Below are 20828 nucleotides of genomic sequence, written 5' to 3'. Positions count from 1 at the left end.
AAATAATAGAGGAGAAGTAGGCAGAAGACAATTGGATGAAGCTATAGAAGAAGCTGCGAAAACTCCATTTACAAGGGAAGTACAATTAGGAGGAATACCACTGAAATGCAATTTACCTGCATTAACCAGCATTTTTGATGGAACAACTTGTGCAATTCAGCACATTAAAGCTACGTGAGGTGCATGTTGCAATGGGAAAATCATGATGTTGTATTGTGCAAGTATTTCACATCCAGCTTAACAGGGGAGGCGTTAAAATGGTTCGAAGGTCTACCAAAGAATACAATAACATCCTTCAATCATTTGCAGACTACATTCCTAGGGGCATATATAAGTAATAACTCTTCGCGACCTGGTATAGAAGACGTGTTTGGATTAAAACAGAGGATTGGCGAAAGTTTGAAACACCTGACTAAAAGATGGATAACTATGTGTAGAGAAATGGCTGGACGTGTAGATAAGAGATATCTTATATTATCATTTATCAATGCTATGTTTGCAACAAACCTATTGTATGTCCAAATTTTCAGAGTCAAGAATACGATCACGATGACTCAATTGCGAGAACTTCAAGAAGAATACATTGCTCTAAAGGAAAGGCAAAATGAAATGGAATCATATCCAATTGCGAACACCAGCTCACAAATAACGAATGCAAGCTTATTACCCAAGCTAGTAAACACAGTAGCGGATACTTCGCAAGTACAACAAGAGAAGGTGACGGGTAACAATCAACAGAAACTGGTGGCTATGGGAAGCCGAGGTCAAGAGGAGTATGAAAGAGAAAGAAATTTCTACAATCGTGGTGGAAATAACAAGATTCAAAGACTCGATCAACCACAAGAAACTTATGGAAGTCAAAGACAAAACTATAATAGAGGACAAGGAGGTCACAAGGTAGTATGGGAAGAAATCAAGATGCCACCTCTAAAGGCAAGTGTGGAGAAAATATGGGAAGCTATAATTTAGATGGAGAATATACCAACACCATGGAACATGGGAACGGAACCACCTCCAAACCACAGAAGCCATGAGTTTTGTTCTTATCATCATTTTCATGGACATACAACAAAAGATTGCAGAAATGTAAAAAGAATTATTCTGAGAATGATAGATCAAGGAAAACTAAACCACTTTTTTGGTAGGGCACCCAAAATCTCAACCATTGCCACCACCACCAGAGCATCACAAAGTAAACACGATGAAAAAGAAGGAAACATTCTTCATAGAAGTTGGTGCAAAAGCAAACAATCTATTCTGTCGCTCTATCGTACATTCATATAAGACAATCGAAGATTTTCATGACAATGTTTTGAGTAGAGTGTTCGCAAGAGATAACGATGGAAGAGAAATTATGAATATTGTGAAAATCTCGCCACTAGAGGAATGGCAGAAACAGATCATTTCTTTTACCGTAGAAGAAATTCCCGAAGGTGAAGAAGTGCATGATAATCCATTGGTAGTAAAATTAAAAATTAATCCAAAACCGAAAGAAGATGAGGATGATGAAGCTGAAGATTCATGGGCAATTAACAGAATTCTAGTCGATACTGGAAGCTCTGTGAATATCTTATTTTATCATACTTATAAAACTATGGGAGGAAGAGATGATGATCTTATACCATCAACATATAAGATATATGGTTTTAATGGTACTGCTAACAAGCCTAAAAGGGAGGTTACTATGCGAATTCCATTGAAGGGGATATCTTCTGAAATCTTATTCTGTGTCGTTGATGTAGAATCACCCTACAATGCATTAATTGGTCGACCTTGGCTACATGGGATTCTAGGTGTAGCTTCAACTTTCCACCAGTGCATCAAATTCCCTCACCCTAGCGGTGCAGGAATCATAAAGGGAGATTGGGTTGAAGGAAAGAGGTGTTACGAAACTGAGATAGAATCTTGCGAAGGAAGAGCAAACAAGAAGGAAAATTGGCGACACAAAATCAAAATGACACAAAAAAGTGAGAGGTTGATGGTGGATGCAATCGAAAGAAAAGAAGAAGATATGTTGCGAAATTAATGCTAGCTCAGAATAAAAATGATGAATATACCACTACCAAGGAAGCAGTAGTAGAAAATAATAAAGAAGCAGAGTATGGCAAAGGTAATAAAAACAAGAAATGTATAAATGATTAAGTTGTTGCGACACTCTTGCAATAAGTAAATTTCTCAAAAATACATTTTATTGAATGACAAAATTGAGATTGCGAAATGCAAATACAATATGATGATGTACGAGACTCTCGCAGAGGTAATGAATTTTACAGAAGACAATCAGAGAAAAATGACAAAAGAGAAAGGGGAGAACCTTTATGGCGTACACCCTAGTTCGCGAATACAATTTCGCAAGAGGCAAATGTAAGACCTAAAGTACGTCATATAAGGGGGTACCTGTTGCATGGCTCAGGGAAAGGATACACCGCCACCGGAACTTGAGTCATGGAGATTTGGGGTCAATAAAAGCCCATCCGGGAGAGGAACCTTGGATTCTCAGCTTAAGCATATAACTTAGGTTGGGCGACTAAGGTAATAAGGACTCTCCCAAGGAGTGCAGATCTGATCAAGGCTCCGAGGTACACGGTTGAGTCAAGAGTGTCAGGGACGTTTGAAGCGTACTTTGCCATTCTTGACAAGTCTTGGCTTATACTGCACTCGGCCTGAAGAAAACCCCACTTAGGGTACATTCTCGTAACCATAAGCCCTATAGGTAAAAGGGATTAGAGGCTGCGAAAAAAACTGGTTGTTGTTAAGACTGGATGGGAGGAGATAACCTTGTATGGTAGAAGTACGCCTCCTTGAAGGGGAAACCAGGGGGAGATAAGAGCGGCACCCTCCATTAGGGAGCTGATAAGTGTCTTAAGACGCAAATGTCATGAGGCTTTTTATTCGCAAGGGTATTAAGGATTGTCATATTTGTGCAACAATCCTAAAGAGGCACTAATACAAAAGAAAAAGATAAGACGAGATCAATGGGTTTTCGCATGAAATTGCAAAGACGTCCTGCGATTTCGTCGCAAGACGACAATGTCATGGGGCTTTATTTTTGCAAGAATATTTAGGCCTGTAATATTATCGCAACATTCCTGAAGAGGCCACAATACAAAAGAAAAAGTTAAGGCAAGATCAATGGGTTTTTGCATGAAAGTGCAAGGACGTCCTACGATTTTGTCGCAATGACAAGAGGTGGCATAATAAGACCTTTAATTAGGAAGGCAAAATAAGACCACATGGGAACGAGATTTTGAAAATAATCAAAATTCACTTCGCATAAGATTGCGAAATTATATATAATTAACTGCGAAATTGAGGCATAAAATAAGAAAAAATTATAAAATCTCTCATTTGGATACAAATAACAGAGGCAAGTATGGGAATGAATGAAATTATAAAATGTTATTTGTCTCCATATGATAGATTTGCACAAAAATTCAAAAATTTATGATTATATTGATTAAATGTATTGCAAGGAAGAATTGTTTTAATGAATGCAGGTCAAAATGAAAGAAACAAAAATATACAGAAAAAAAGGAATAAATGTACAAGTATTACAGAGAATCAAAGAAAGAAACAAAGACTACTTCTTAGGTGATCCTTCATTATCTTCATCAGACTTGTTCCCTTCTTCGTCTGCGTCAGAATCTTCATCACCATCAGATTCTTCATCATCAGCTTCGCTTCAGAAATAATCAGACTGAAAGTATTCTGCGGGATCTCTTCCAAAAGACAAGGATAATCAGAGTGAGGGATACTATGATCGTCACAAACCATTTGGATAGTTTGATTGCGAAAATGCATAGCGTCATTCTTAAAATTCGTAACAGTGATCTTGATTTGATTCTTTAATCTAGAATACTTGTCGTTGCGAGAAGAAAGAGTCTTTGCGAGTTCCTCCTTTTTAGATTCAAATTCCTCAATCTTTTCACGGTATCTACTTTCAGAATCTGCGAGCAAAAGAAAATCAATTATTAACTTGATGAAAATTCATAAGAAACAAAAGATTAGTAAAGAAGAGCAGTTAATAACCTTCTCTGTCAGAAATCATATCTCTAATCAAGGTTGTATGCTCAGCTTGGAGACTAACACTTACACCTAAATATTTTCTGGCATTATCTAAGATTTTCGCAGCCCAAACAAATTCATCCTCATTACTTATAAGAAGACGAGAACGAATTTGATTTTCCCTTTCGCAGAGCTCGATGTTCTTGCGGTTAGCCTCATCTCGTTCAAGTTGAACTTCAAGAAGAGTCTCTTGGAATTTCGCCAAAGCCTTAGCACCTTGATCAGAGATACGATCCTTATCATCTACAAGACTGCTAATTTTGGTTCTCAACTCATTGATTTTCTCTTTAGAATTAAGAAGGAGGCGCTTAAATCGGTTGGCCAAGCCTAAACTAGATCTATGGTCAATTTCTAAGAGGCGAAATTTGGATCTAAGTTCATCTAGAGAAAGAGATGAAATTCTATCATTTGAGAAACTATTTAAAGAATTATTAAGACGCTCAAGAAGGGTATCATTATCCAAGGCATTAGGAAATAAACGAAGAAGGGTAGCTTCATCAGAAATACCATAAATGTCTGCAAAAAGGATCATTTAAATAAGATAAAACAACAGGATGAATGAATGAAGGGAAAGAAGAAAAGTAACATACCATAAAGCTGATTATTAGCTTGCTGAAGACTAGAGATTTTGTTCTTGTATGAAGAAGAATCAATTTCTAGTTGTGTGTTTTTCTCGCGAAGACATTTGACTTCATCTTCCAATTCTTCATTCTTTGTGCGAAATTGAAGATTCTTCTTTTCAAGATTTTTGCGTCTCTTCTCTAGATCTGAGGTAACAGTGAAAGAAGCTTTTCCAGCCTGCGAGAAGATATAAAAATATTAATACAGAAAAAGATTTTGAGTTACAACAATGAAGAAGTAAAAGGATGAAAAGTATACCAGACTATTAAGAGAATGCAAGAAATCGGGAGTCACTGATCTAGAAACTCCGCGAAGAGAACTATCATCATCCAGTAAAGGTACATCGCAAATTGTAGCGAGATATTTACAGGTATTAGCGAATTGGCTATCTCCCATTCCTAGCAAAGAATCAGAAAAGAGGCCAGAGAGTTTAGCCATAGAAGATTCAGGTGGAGAATCTTCACTTGCGGCAAGGTCATCATTATCTTCATCATCCTTGTCACTTTCGGAATTTTCATGAGAAGGAATATTTGAAGGAGAAGAAAAAAGGAATTTTCTTTTCTTTGAAGGAGGGGCAGTTGATTTTTCCCTGCGAAGAGCACCTTTGCCTTTATCACCAGTCTTCGCAACATCGGCAGGTTCTTCTATTTCAGCAATAATCTTCACACACAGATAGAAATAAGAAATGGAAGCAACAATATACTGTTTAAAATCATAAGAGAAAATTTCTTACCTCATTTGTGTATGAGCGAAGAGCTAACAAGGTACTAGTCCTCCCAGTTCTGTTATAACTATCTTTCAGTTTTTGGATCTGTAGAATATCGCAAGGGTCAGCGAACAAAAATATAAAGACAAATAAAGAAATGTAAAGTGAGCGAAATTGGAAGAAACATACCTCTTTCTCCTTCTCGGGCCAAGAGAATACCCAAGGTTAATAGGTAGCGAGATTCTCAGGAAGAATATTTGATCCAGCAATATAAGGCCCTCTTAGCATCAAGGGAAAAACACACCATTTATCATCTTTGGATTGGCGAGGAGTTGTGTTCTTACCAGAATACCAATCAATATCTTGCATAAGTATTTTCGCTTCATCAATATTATCTTTCCTTTTCGAACGAATACCCCAACGAGTATTCTCTTTCTTCATGGAGATCATTTCATAATTTTCAAAGAAGCTCGCTACTGTATATTTCTCAGCAATTATTTCTAAGTCTGCGAATTTAGGATCCCTAACTTCTTTGGAGTATAGAGATCCTTTACCAGCACCACGATTAGCGAACTCTAGCATCAGACGGATGCAATCCCCACTCAACTGGAAAATAGCTCGCGAAAATCCCGAATGAGCGAGAATTTCATAGAACAGAGGGATATCTTGGTCGTAAAGAGGAATGGGGAGACCTGCGAGAATTTGAACTAGAGAAATTATGATTGATTGATCATCATAATATTGATCAGAAAAAAGTTTGATAGAAAGAATTGATTTGGAACTTTCACCAGGAATGGTAGAAAGTGTGAAACCTTTCTCTGCAAGATCTTTTTGGACGTCTTTTAAGTTTTTCTCATGTTTATGGCCACTTGGAGGCATATTTTAATATAAAGTATGGGAATGAATAAAAAGTAAGAAGATTGAAGAAGGAAGAACTACAGTAGCGGAATTTACGGAAGAACAATAGGGTTGCAGAGATGAGAGAATTAAAAGAGAAGAGAAAGAAAAAAATAAAGTGAAAAGAAGAGTAAGAAGAATATATAAGAAATATTTTTTACTCGAAGAAATAAAAACCATTAAGACGAAAAGACATGAGCGGTTGAAAAGCAGCGGTTACAGAAGATGTGTCAAGAAACGGATGGAAGAAAGAATATGTGTGATAAATGCATAATATGAAGAGAGGAACAGCTGCGGCATTTCTCACATCATTCTCTACTTTGCAGAGAAGATATGAGAAGAGGAAAGATGTAGGATCAGAATCTCGCAACAATAATATTTCAGCGAAATTATCAACAACACAACACAACAGCGTCGCAGAACAATTTCAGAAATGATATAATAAACGACGTCAGCTAAAATTATGAGAAAGATGTGATGATCCTGCGAAAATTAGAGAGCTTGCGAGATTAACATTTGTAAGATTGCGAGAATGTCGCAAGCCATATCCGAAAATAAAGACAGATTAGCTGTCATCCACTATGTATTTCCCTATAAATAGTCGTTCAACTGGGAAGAAAGGGGAGAGATCTTTTTTGAGAAATAAACAAGTAAATAGGAGAGAGAAAGTCTAGAGCAGAAGTCATTCTTGATTCCTTTATCTTTTCTTGTAAGAATATTCAAAGATTCATCAATAAAATTAAGATTGTAAATCTAAAAATGAGTTGAGTATTAATGAAATCGTATGAGGGGTGTAGTGTAGGATTTCCTGCAACTACAATATAGTCTTCAAATCAGGGTTTGCAATCAATGCTACCTTGGTAATAAAGCATTCAATATTCACCGTTAGATGAAAACCTTATTAGATTCAAGCTAATATCTTTCAACCGTTAGATCGAACTTAGCTTGTTATACACAAATGAAATGCACGTTTATTTAGGTTTGTGTAACCGTACCTAAACGTGTACACGTAGTTGGTTCAACAGTAGTTAACCAAATGGTTAGCCATATGAGCACTTTCATATCAACCATATTCATCTTCACCATAACTAATTCAAATGACTCAAAGAACTAGTTAGAGAGTTGTTCAATTTCTTAGATCTCATAGAAGTATACAAGACACAATCGAAGCAAAAACGATTTTGATTCACTCGAATCGATTCATAAACTTTATAGCCACGGTTTGCAAATGCATTCCTTAGTTAATATAAGTTGAAGTTCACGAATAAACCATTTTTAAAAAATAACCCACTCAAATATGCATACCGGTACGAATACTTAAGTACCCAGATTAAGTTTGTTTTTCAATTCACAAACTCCAACAGAATTTCACGGGACGTGAACTTCCGGCAGTACGCGTACGGGTACGCGGAATTTAGTTCTGGTTATCCTGAGCAGCAAAGTACGCATACTTTGGTTCAAGGATTATGGACTTACACAAGTATGAATTCACATAAAATTTTTATATCCATTCAAGGTTATATATTCTAAACTCTCATTTGAATCAGTGAAACATTCTTAGAGGATGTTATATATAGCGGTTATTCACACACTATTTTTCATCAAAGCGATTATCAAGATATTGAAATGATCAACATGACTTTCGTCACTTGTAAAGATGAACTTGGCCAAAGTGAAAGCTTACCAACACATATTTCGAGAAATAGATAAGCGAGATAAACTCGGCTTGAAATAGCAAATGTGTATAATCGAAGTCTATATAGCAATACGACTTTTGTCTCAAGATAGGAGATAGAGTAGATAGACTTTTGAGTGATAGATAAGTTCAAGTCTCCACATACCTTTTAGTAGATGAAGTTCCACCAGTACCTTGAGTAGTTCTTCGTCTTCGTATGATGAATGTCGTGGAGTCTAGAGCTCAACTACACTTTCTATCCTAGTCCGAGACTTTGCTATAAGTAGACTAGAAATCAAGACTTATAGTTTTGGCAACTAAACTTGACAAACAAGCTTGAGATAGCAACTCTTGCGAGTTCGACCGAGCAGTGCTCTAATAGTGATGTCCCGCGCTGCCGCGCAAGATAGTTTTATGAGCTACAGCTCGCCAGCCGTTGGATGCAGTAAGATCTCCATTTCCTGTTTTCTTTTATAAAGTAAAACATCTGGCGACAACTATTTAATATATCTATAATTTCTATTTGACCCTCCAATTTAATTTATATTCATCAATTACTCCATTAATCGAGTAAAAAATGGATTCTCTTCTACTTTTTGTTCCCCTACACTGAGAGTTCGAAAAAATTCAAGATACTTCATATCTTATTCATGTCTTATCCGTAGTAGTTGTAGTAGCAGTGCAAGATTGGTTCTGATCAACACCCTTTACCACAGAAGGGAACACATACACCATGGCATGCTAAACAAAACGAAGAGAAATGTGTCGCACAACTATAGTTCTTACTCAAATGGACTGTGTAGAAATTCTGAATGAAGAGATATTTCATAATACAAACCAAAATACTTGTCGACTAAATCAAATAAGACAGAAACTTCGTCGATGTTTCTAATAAGTTTTGGATAGTTTTAATCATTATCAATGGAAATATTTGAACTAAAAATAAAATCAACTGCTCATTGCTCATTGATGGTTGCTTTCACACCTAACTTATAGACTTGCTTGTGGCCGTTGCATGCTGCTGCTCCCCGTTATTGAAATTCCTTGTTGGACTGCTCGTTTCCTTTTTCTTTGGTCAACAGGCTTAGCTCGAGGGTCTCGGAGTCCTTGACGTGAGCGAAAAAATGTGCGCCCTATAACTTCAAATGGCTCAAGTCTAGATTTGTTTCTAGAATAGTGACGAACGCTAAATCGACTATTACCTGCAAATCGATTGTAGAAATCATATGCATCTTCTTGTGAGTCAAACTTGTAGATGGGGAAAAACGATTTTCTAGTTTTTAGGAAAGTGAAGAGACGACGATTCGGGCGAGACTCCTTAGAGCATAACAAGGGATTTGGAGTGATTCAACTGCATATTCGTGTTGGGATGGACTTCTTAGAGCATAACAAGGGATGTATGTTTATCAAATACGAAGAAATAGGGATGAATTCTTGGATTGAACAGAACAGAGGAGGAGCATTATTATCGGGAATTTTCTTGGTTCTATACATGGGGATTACGTGCAGATAAGGGTAGAAGATCTTCTGTATATTTAATGCCATCATTGAGAGATTCTTGGACGTCAGATTTAATTTGTAAGACGCGTAGAGAAGATTCATAAAAGGAAATATCCGAGACTTGCTGTGAAGGAAAGAGAGGGATTGAATCGAGTTATTTTTGGGTCTGTTGCCTATATATAGGTTGGTTGCAATTCAGAGAGGTGTTACGTACACTTTGGGGAAAGCTTGGGGTGAAGGAAGAAGCCACAGAACCGGAGTAGAGAAGTTCAGGCGAGTTGCAGAAAGCACAGTCGAGGAAGAAGAAGACAGAACCGTCACCTTTTCTTTCAAAACTGTAACCATTTTCCAACAATTACTTCTGTTACGCTTTTCTCTGTAACAGTATTCTCTGTAACAGTGAGTTGTAACAATTATATCAGTGACAAACCCGCTGCTTTATTAGTTCTCTCTTGTTTTTCACCCTTTTGAGCTATGAACACCTATTTTGAGCACGTGAATAACATGAGGAGCTAAACCCCATTGCTGAGGCGATAGATGAAGCTATTTTTCCAACAAGAAGTGGTATATTCTATTTCATCTATTTATTGCAATTATTATGATGATTATTTGCCTTGAGCTATAATTGAATATGATTTTTAATTGAGTGATTGTGATCTATTTTGATGAAGTATGCTTAGTTTATCGACTTTTGATGCTTCATACTTGATATTTACAATTATTGCTTTTGAAAATATACTTGTTGCAATATTCTAGAATCAAATTGAACGAGAAAATTGCATAAATATAAAGATTGGATTAAATCACTTTGAACTTGGAAAATAGTGGAATCTTAGCCTCAATTGTCTTTTAATATTGATATCAACTTTGTCCGTGTTTGCTATAATTATTAGTGAGTTTTCTATTTTAGTTTTAGAATTTAAGTTTATATTTTATCCTTCGCAAGTCTGAGAATCGAACCACTTTTACCACTATCTATAAAATACATCAATTTTTGGCGTCGCCGACGCGGATTTGCTTTTAGGGTTTTAGACTTATTTTTCTTTTATTTTGTTAGGTTTTTATTTTTTTTTTCTTTTTTACGTTTTTGGGTATTTATCTGTTGTCTACAGGTTTTGGATCATAAAGAAAATTGAGCCAAGGAGTTTGGTGATTTCGTAAAGACTGGATCTTAAAGCATAAAGACTTGGAGCGAAAGATTAAAGCGAAAAGAACGGAAAAGAAGACAGTTTCTTTTAGTTATTTTATTTCTTAGGGTTTTTTTTATTTTTCCTTATTATTAAAAAAAGAATTGTATTAGGTTTTATTATTTTTGTAATTTTTCTTTTCTTTTTGGACACTTTGGACTTTAAACTTTGGGACATTATTTTTAAACCCTACGGAAGGGTAGTTTAAATATAAACTGTGTGCAGAGAAGGACGACGATTACGATATCGCTTCGGCCCCTCGGGTTCGTACATAACATAGGAGTTGTGGCCCGAGTCGACTTCAGCGGTTCTTCGCCCGTCTGGTACGGGAGGTAAGTTTTTCGAAACACCCGCGAATCCCCTTTCAGCGGGTTTACTGTATTCCTTCGTTTGCATATATGCTGAGGACTTGAAAACGGCTGCTTTAATTTCCTAGTAAAGGGCAAGGACTGGCCATACAAGATAAGGGTTCGGATTTCATCACCGTTCTCTTCTTGCCCGCCTTAGGAAAATGAAACCAAACGCGAACCTAAGCCTAAAATTTTAACTAGAACGAGACCTATAGGGTAACGAGCTTAATATGAAAGTCGTTCGAAAAATATTGGTTACTTTTTTGAGCATACTTCGAAGTTCATGATGGTTTCTGTGAGTTGAATGCGTGACTGCGCCGTCTTATAATACCGGTGAGGCCTTTGGGTATCAAAGCTCCACCGAGCTTCCCTCGCCTCTATTCAACTTACTTTGACTCGGATTGATTCCAGAGGGGTTTGCTCAGATTGTAACGAGTTCCTTTTCGAAAGAATAGAAGCTGGTCTAGAAACAATCTAAGTGGAGCCATCATGCTTTTTGTTTGCTAGAAATTAATAGGTTTGATTGGGTTGAGTCATCCTTGTTTTGTGATTGCATAGAATTCCCTACCTTATTCTTTTGCATGCCTGAACGTAAAAGAGACGCCCTAGGTAGATTTGTTAAAGAGAAACCTAGTAGCTCTAAGCGTCTCGATTACCTCAATTTAGAAATCCCGATTCTTGAAGATTCCGTTTTGAACGTCCGTTTGAGGAGAAAATCCCTGATATTCCAATAGTGCTAGAAATGGAAACTTTGAAAGCTTTGTTGAACCCTACTAGGACTACTCGTCCCTCGTGTATCAGGTTATCTGAAATTGAAGCAAATTATGAACTTAAGCCTGGAACCTTACAGTTGCTCCCAATATTTTTAGGGAAAGAAAATGAAAACCCCTATTTCCATGTTAGGGACTTTGAGGAAATTTGTAGTACCCTAAAAATTAGAAACCTTGATGATGATGCTTTGAAACTCAGGTTATTCCCCTTTTCCTTGAAAGATAAAGCCAAATCGTGGTTATATAGTTTGGCTTCCGGATCAATTGAAACATATGAACAACTTACATCTGCCTTTTTGAACAAGTTTTTCCCTAGGCACAAAACATCGTCTATTAGGATGCAAATCTACACATTTTCTCAACAGGAGAGAGAATCCTTGTATAGGTATTTGGAAAGGTTCAATGATCTATTAGCCCAATGTCCTCATCATGGTTTAGAAAAGGTTAGGTTAGTTCAGATCCTTTATGAGGGTTTAGATTATCCCACTACAACCACAGTAGAATCTATGTGTACAGGTGGGTTTGAAAACCACACAGTTGATGATGCGATGACATATTTACATGAAATCGCCGAAAAGACCCAACAATGGGAAAGTAATAGGGGACCCCAGAAAACAATTCTTCTAGGCAGAGGAAACATTAACAGGGTAGAAGGAAACTTTGAATCAGATGCCAAAATTTCTGCTATAGCGAAAAGGTTAGAAGCTTTAGAAGTGGGTCACACTAGTGGTAGATTAGAGCCTTTTTGGGAAGGACAGAATAATGAAGAGCAAGCCAATGCTCTCTATAATAACACTATATTCGATAACCGTCAGAAGTTTGACCCATATTCAGAAACCTATAATCCTGGTTGGAGAAACCATCCGAACCTTTTGTGGTCTAAGGGCAAGAGTCAAGGTCAGTTTAGTAATTATAATGCTCCCCCAGGTTTTGGTTCAGATAAGAACTCTTCAGGTCCGTTTCAGAACTCTTCAGAGAATAGAATGACGAGCTTAGAGGAATCTCTTAGTATATTAAGAAAGAGCCAGGATATGTTAGCGCAGAGCCAGGACATGTTAGTAAAGAGCCAAGTTAGTTTTCAACAGGAAACCAAGCAGAACTTTCAAACTAATGCTCAGACTCTTGCTAAGTTAGAACTTCAAGTCGGCCAAATAGCTAAGACCTTAAGTGAGAGAGATAACGGAAGGTTCCCTAGTCAGACTAATCCCAATCCTAGAGGAGTTCATGAAGTAGGTGCAAAACCATCGAATCAATTGAATGTTGTTAGAACCCTTAGGAGTGGCAGAGTAGTAGACAATCAGGTAACCATGCCCGATAGTGAACGTACTGCAGTTCACCCCTCAGGATCTCATTCCTCAGGATCTCATCCCTCATGAACACTAGCTGAGGGGACTGATAAAATTTCCGATGATGCCAACTCGGTTCCTGAGAGGTATGATTTTGTGCCTAGAGCCCCATTTCCTCAGCTATTAGTACCAACAAAGAAGGAATCAAACTTTAATGACATATTGGAGGTTTTTAAGCAAGTTACCATAAACCTTCCTTTATTAGATGCAATTAGGCAAATTCCTGCTTATGCCAAGTTCCTCAAGGATATGTGTACGCGAAAGCGAAAACTTAGCGTCCATAAGAAAGCTTTCTTAGCTAGTCACGTAAGTTCAATCATTCAGAACACCACAACTCCAAAGTACAAACACCCAGGTTCCCCTACCATTGCTTGTACAATAGGTAAACACCGGGTAGAAAAAGCTTTACTTGACTTAGGAGCAAGTGTGAACTTACTCACGTACCATGTGTACTTACAGCTAGGAATTGGTGAAATGAAACCTACTCAGATGACATTGCAGTTAGCTGATAGGTCTGTTAAAATTCCTCGAGGTGTTATTGAGGATGTTCTCATTGAGGTCGAAAAGTTTATTTATCCAGTAGATTTTGTGGTCTTAGATACCCAACCTGTCCCTGAACCAGAGAACCAGATACCTGTGATTTTAGGTCGCCCATTTTTAGCTACGTCTAATGCGATCATTAACTGTCGAAATGGTGTGATGAATTTATCTTTTGGTAATATGACTATGGAGATGAACATTTTTAATGTCAGTAAGCTACCTTATGAGCTAGATGACACGTGTGTCGAAGAGGTGAACATGATAGAAGCCTTAGTTCAGGAGTCATTACCAAACATCTTGTCTGAAGACCCATTAGAAAATTGTCTATCCCATTTCGGTTTATACTTTGATGACGATAGCACTATTGAACAAGTGAATGCTCTATTAGATTATACCCCTGTGTTAGACACTGATAGATGGAAAGATAGGTTCGAACCATTACCAGTTTCTGAGAATACCCTAATTCCTTCTTTAGAAGAGCCTCCTAAGTTGGACCTTAAACCACTACCAGATACCCTGAAATATGTGTTTTTAGGACCATCTGAGACTTTACCTGTGATAGTGGCTTCTGATTTGGATAGTGATCAGGAAAGTAGGCTAGTAAAAGTTCTTCAAGACAATAAGGAAGCTTTAGGGTGGACTATAGCAGACATTAAGGGTATAAGTCCTACCGTTTGTATACATCAGATTCATTTAGAAGAAGACTCCAAACCTTCTAGGGAGATGCAACGTCGGCTGAACCCTAACATGAAAGAGGTAGTTCGAAAAGAGGTGTTTAAGTTGTTAGATGCGGGTATTATCTACCCAATTTCAGACAGTAAGTGGGTCAGCCCCGTTCAGGTTGTTCCCAAGAAATCAGGTATCATTGTAGTCCAAAATGATAACAATGAGTTAATCCCAACCCGAGTGACCACGGGATGGCGTGTCTATATTGACTATAGAAAATTGAACAAGGTCACAAGGAAGGATTACTTTCCCCTTCCTTTTATCGACCAAATGCTAGAGAGATTAGCTGGATATAGTTACTATTGCTTTCTAGATGGATTTTCCGGATATAATCAGATCATTATTTCCCCAGAAGACCAAGAGAAAACCACTTTTACCTGTCCCTTTGGTACCTTTGCGTGTAGACGCATGCCTTTTGGGATTTGTAATGCCCCTGCGACCTTTCAGTGTTGTATGATGAGCATATTTTCTGATATGGTAGAACGGTTTTTAGAGGTCTTAATGGATGATTTTTCAGTGTTTGGTTCATCTTTTGATGAGTGCTTGCATCATTTGACATTAGTGTTGACTAGGTGTAAGGAAAAGAATTTAGTGCTTAATTGGGAAAAATTTCATTTCATGGTCAAATCAGGAATTGTGTTAGGGCACATTGTTTCTTCAAAGGGTATAGAGGTAGATAAAGCCAAAGTTGACCTTATTAAGACTTTACAGGTCCCAAAAACCGTAAAAGACATTAGGTCATTCTTAGGACATGCAGGTTTTTATCGTCGATTCATTAAGGATTTTAGCTTGATTTCTAGACCTCTTTGCAATTTACTTGCAAAAGACGTTAAGTTTGTCTTTGATGATGCTTGTTTAGAAGCTTTCGAGAAGCTTAAGACTTTACTCACTACCGCTCCCATAGTCCAGGCACCTAACTGGAACCTACCCTTTGAGATTATGTGTGATGCTTCAGATTATGCTATAGGCGTCGTGTTAGGTCAGCGTGTTGACAAATTACTTCATGTGATTTACTATGCTAGCAAAACTCTGAATGATGCCCAGTTGAACTATACAACTACCGAGAAGGAACTGTTAGCCATCGTGTTTGCCTTGGATAAGTTTAGATCCTACCTATTAGGTTCTAAGATCGTAATCTATACTGATCATGCTGCTTTGAAATACCTTTTGTCTAAGAAGGATACCAAACCTAGATTGATTAGGTGGATCCTATTGTTACAAGAATTTTCTCCAGACATTAGAGACAAAAAGGGTGCTGAAAATGTAGTAGCAGACCACTTATCTAGGCTAGTTGTTAGTTCCCCTAGTGATTCCCTTCCTATAAGGGATAGCTTTCCTGATGAACAATTGTTCTCTGTTTCCCAATCACCTTGGTATGCAAATATAGTGAATTATCTTGTTACTGGTCGAACCCCTCAACATTGGGGTAAACAAGATCGTTCTAGGTTTTTAGCCGAGGTTAAGCATTTCTTTTGGGACGATCCTTATTTGTTTAAGTATTGTCCAGACCAGATTATTAGGAGATGTGTACCTGAGAGTGACCAGTCCAGTATTCTTTTTTTGTCATGAACATGCTTGTGGGGGTCATTTTAGTGCTAAGAAGACTTCTGCTAAGATATTGCAGTGTGGCTTTTACTGGCCTTAGTTGTTTAAGGACTCCCATAGTTATTGTATGTCTTGTGATCGTTGTCAGAGGTTAGGGACCATTTCCCGTAGAAATATGATGCCTTTGAACCCTATTTTAGTGATTGAGGTTTTTGATGTGTGGGGCATTGATTTTATGGGTCCATTTCCTAATTCTTTGGGTTATCTTTACATACTTGTCGCTGTAGACTATGTGTCTAAGTGGGTTGAGGCGGTTCCATGTAAAACAAATGACCATAGGGTCGTAATTAAGTTTTCGAAAGAGAATATACTTACACGTTTTGGTACACCGCAAGCTATAATTAGAGATGGGGGTTCACACTTTTGTAATAGACCGTTTGCTCTGTTAATGAAACAATACGGTATTACCCACAAAGTAGCTACCTCATATCACCCACAGACTAGTGGTCAGGTAGAGATTTCCAATAGGGAAATTAAGCGTATTTTAGAGAAAACAGTTAATCCCAATAGGAAAGACTGGTCGTCGAGGCTTACTGATGCCTTATGGGCTTACCGTACTGCGTTTAAGACACCCATTAGAATGTCACCCTACCATTTTGTATTTGGCAAGGCATGTCACTTGCCTGTGGAGTTAGAGCATAGAGCCTATTGGGATATTAAGCAGCTAAACTTTTCACTTGGCAAGGTAGGATCTCACAGAAAGCTCCAACTCAATGAGTTGGACGAGATTCGTAGAGATACATACGATAGTGCTAAGGAGTATAAGAACAAAATGAAACTTGTGCATGATAAGAATATTTTACGGAAGTCGTTTTCTCCAGGTCAAAAAGTTCTTCTGTATGACACTCGTTTGCATCTATTCCCCGGGAAATTGCGCTCTCGGTGGACCGGTCCTTTTGTGGTCCTTACTGTTTTTCCTCATGGCGTGGTTGAGATTGAGACATCAGATAGTAGTAGTTCTTCAAAGGTTAACGGTCAGAGATTGAAGCCCTTTTTAGAGCCTTTTCCTACAGGTGATGTTAAGGAGGTCCCTCTGGAGGACCCTGTTTACCCTTGATTGACCATCGAGGCGATTTGTATGTTGTATACTATTTTTGTCAGTTTTTGGTTTCACTTCACCCAGGTACTATCTTTCCGAACTCTCTCTTTACTATTTCCTCATGTTACTTATATTTTTGGTACTGTTCTTTCATTCGAAACATTGAGGACAATGTTAGATTTAAGTTTGGGGGTGGGGTAGAAACTTTTTGTTTTAATAAATAAACTCCAGAGCCTAGAAATTTATGCATATTAAGGATAGCACTAACCAACCTACGTGGATGGAAGCATTTTGGTTGTAGGAGTTGAGGAACCAATCTGATTAGATGGAAACATCTAGGAGAGTCTATTCATAAAAGCACAGAGCTCAGGTGTTAGAAAAAAAAAATGGTAGTTTCGCCATATCTCGTGACGGAAACATCGAAGGAATCCTGATCACTTTTTTTTTTTTTCTTTTTACCATTTCTAGGGTGAAATAGAGTGACTGAGATACAATAAAAAAAAAAGTTGAAAAAATAGAAACTGAGACCAGACCATTTGACCAACCGGAATAAATTCAATAAAGTCGACCACTGGTACCCTTGTATATGCCAGCTGAGTTGACCTAGAGTTAGGATTATCGACCACTGGTTCCCTTGTATATGCCAGTGTGTTGTTATTAGTCCAGACCAGTATCTTAGTCCATTAGGATAGGTTCAGCTTAGTCAACATCATCTACGTTTTTCTCTACATCCATCTTCTTAATCTATCCATGTGATTGGTTGACTCCGCTTATGATGTCCAGAAACTATCTGAGTAGAGATCTGTCACTTTATATGAATTTTAGTATGCTTGAGTGCAAACTCGTGTACATCAATTGGAATTTCGCATCAGGGTACTTCCTCCTGTAGTCAATAAGTATGCCAACCAAAGAGATTCTTTAGTGCTTTCCAAGGTTCTGCGTAGATAGCTAGGGTCTGGAGTATGAAGGTTTTGTGGGTATATCTCTGATAAACCCTCCCGAGACTATAACTCGGCCACTAGGGCCACCTAGGGGTTTAAAGGCTTATTGCATACGCTAAATGCAATCGACGATTCCTGCGCCAGTGAGTTAGATTTTATTTTTCTATTTTATCTTTGCTCGAGGACTACCAAATAATAGGTTTGGGGGTATTTGATAGACACATTTTTGTGTCTAATTTGTCTCGATTCTATATATTGATAGTGCTCATTTTTGTACTTATTATGGTGTTTTATGTGTATGTAGGTATTTTTGTCCAATAAACATTTTTGGAAAAATCGGCTCGAAAAATTGTCGAAAAGAGCACCCGGAGGACACTTGCTATTCGGACTCTCACTATGGATAAGGGGTACCCGAATTACTAAGGGGCACCCTCAGAACACCCCCAAAGGCACCTGCTATTGGCACCCCTACTCTGGATAGGGGGCGACCTTTCTCTTCTCCAGATTTTTGGCGGGAAAAACTGAATTCAAATTTAGTTTTGCAGCGGAACATTCTGGCGAGATTCTGATCGAGTTTTAGGCGGAATTCGTGTTCATTGTGGATTGGGATTACCCTGTTTTGGTCAAACAGGGAAGGTATGAGCTGTAGAATCGAAAAAGCAGGGTCAGAGATCGAGTTTATACAAAACAGAGGCTTGGAGTTTCACGGGATTTGTGAGATTTTATGGATATGATTTGGAGTGATTCAACTGCATATTCGTGTTGGGATGGACTTCTTAGAGCATAACAGGGGATGTATGTTTATCAAATACGAAGAAATAGGGATGAATTCTTGGATTGAACGGAACAGAGGAGGAGCATTATTATCGGGAATTTTCTTGGTTCTATACATGGGGATTACGTGCAGATAAGGGTAGAAGATCTTCTGTATATTTAATGCCATCATTGGGAGATTCTTGGATGTCAGATTTAATTTGTAAGACGCGTAGAGAAGATTCAGAAAAGGAATTATCCGATACTTGCTGTGAAGGAAAGAGAGGGATTGAATCGAGTTATTTTTGGGTATGTTGCCTATATATAGGTTGGTTGCAATTCATAGAGGTGTTACGTACACTTTGGGGAAAGCTTGGGGTGAAGGAAGAAGCCACAGAACCGGTGTAGAGAAGTGCAGGCGAGTTGCAGAAAGCACAATCGAGGAAGAAGAAGACAAAACCGTCACCTTTTCTTTCAAAACTATAACCATTTTCCAACAATTACTTCTGTTACGCTTTTCTCTGTAACAGTATTCTCTGTAACGGTGAGTTGTAACAATTATATCAGTGACAAACCCGCTGCTTTATTAGTTCTCTCTTGTTTTTCACCCTTTTGAGCTATGAACACCTATTTTGAGCACATGAATAACATGAGGAGCTAAACCCCATTGCTGAGGCGATAAAGGAAGCTATTTTTCCAACAAGAAGTGGTATATTCTATTTCATCTATTTATTGGAATTATTATTATGATTATTTGCCTTGAGCTATAATTGAATATGATTTTTACTTGAGTAATTGTGATCTATTTTGATGAAGTATGCTTAGTTTATAGACTTTTGATGCTTCATACTTGATATTTACAATTATTGCTTTTGAAAATCTACTTGTTGCAATATTCTAGAATCAAATTGAACGAGAAAATTGCATAAATATAAAGATTGGATTAAATCACTTTGAACTTGGAAAATAGTGGAATCTTAGCCTCAGTTGTCTTTTAATATTGATATCAACTTTGTCCGTGTTTGCTATAATCATTAGTGAGTTTTCTATTTTAGTTTTAGAATTTAAGTCTATATTTTATCCTTCGCAAGTCTGAGAATCGAACCACTTTTACCACTATCTATAAAATACATCACTTGTTCGTTGGTGCATTTCTACTCATACTTTCATATGCAGATGGGGAGAATTTGCCATCACCTTGGAAGATGTAGTCGCTTTATTGCATCTCCCGATTACCGGTAATTTCCCTAGAGAGCTCTCGGTCGATGAAACTGCAATGTCTGACATATTGAAAACTACGATGCATGATTTCAACAAGTCACCCAAGTTTTGCTATGCTTGATGGTTGAAGCATTGGTGGCTTGAGAGATGGAATTCTTGAAGAACCTGTCGATGGTACGTTAACCATTGCTGCTTTCTTATGCTTGTGGCTCTCCAGAGGCGTTCTCGAAGATAGTGGACATTTGTTGAAGCCATTTGTGATTCCTTTTGCTATTAGAATGGCTAAAGGCGAGAAACTTCCTATTGGTAGTCTGCTCTTGGTTCGTTGTTCGCCAATTTAGACTCCTAGTCATCGACTCCAATGTTTCTAGTGGATTCATGAAAGTTGAAACATATGCTAATACAATGTTTCTCCAAGCTTTGGTGTGGGAGCACTTTGAGAATTATGCTTCGATTCCTCGTAGCGTCTTGCAAGGACCAAATGTCGACACCCATCATGCTTTCCTTGAGAAAGATAATGCCAGGATTATGCGGTGGTCTACAAAGCAACCAAGACACAAGGAACGTCTCACCAGCGTTTTGGACATCGAGTCTAAGTTTAACTTTCGTCCCTCGGTGTCGGTTCCTTCTCTCTTCTCACAATTGATCACTTTCAATGCTGCTGAAGAAAACGTCACATTGAAATCTGGCATCGGTCTGAGTGATGGAGAGAAATCTTTCATATTGAATTGCACTCCTGGTTATTTAGTGTCAGTAATGCATGGAAAGTTCCAGGTGGAAGAATACAACATCGACAGAGCAGCTCGGAAAATGGGCCTCGATCAATGTTCTCCCGGCCATCGAATGAATAAGCCATCGGTTGAGCATCTGAAGACTCGTTTAGATT

Source organism: Papaver somniferum, chromosome 7 (assembly GCF_003573695.1).
Source record: "Papaver somniferum cultivar HN1 chromosome 7, ASM357369v1, whole genome shotgun sequence".
NCBI lineage: Eukaryota > Viridiplantae > Streptophyta > Magnoliopsida > Ranunculales > Papaveraceae > Papaver > Papaver somniferum.
The sequence above is the reverse complement of the archived record's forward strand: the minus strand, read 5'-3'. Positions refer to the sequence as shown.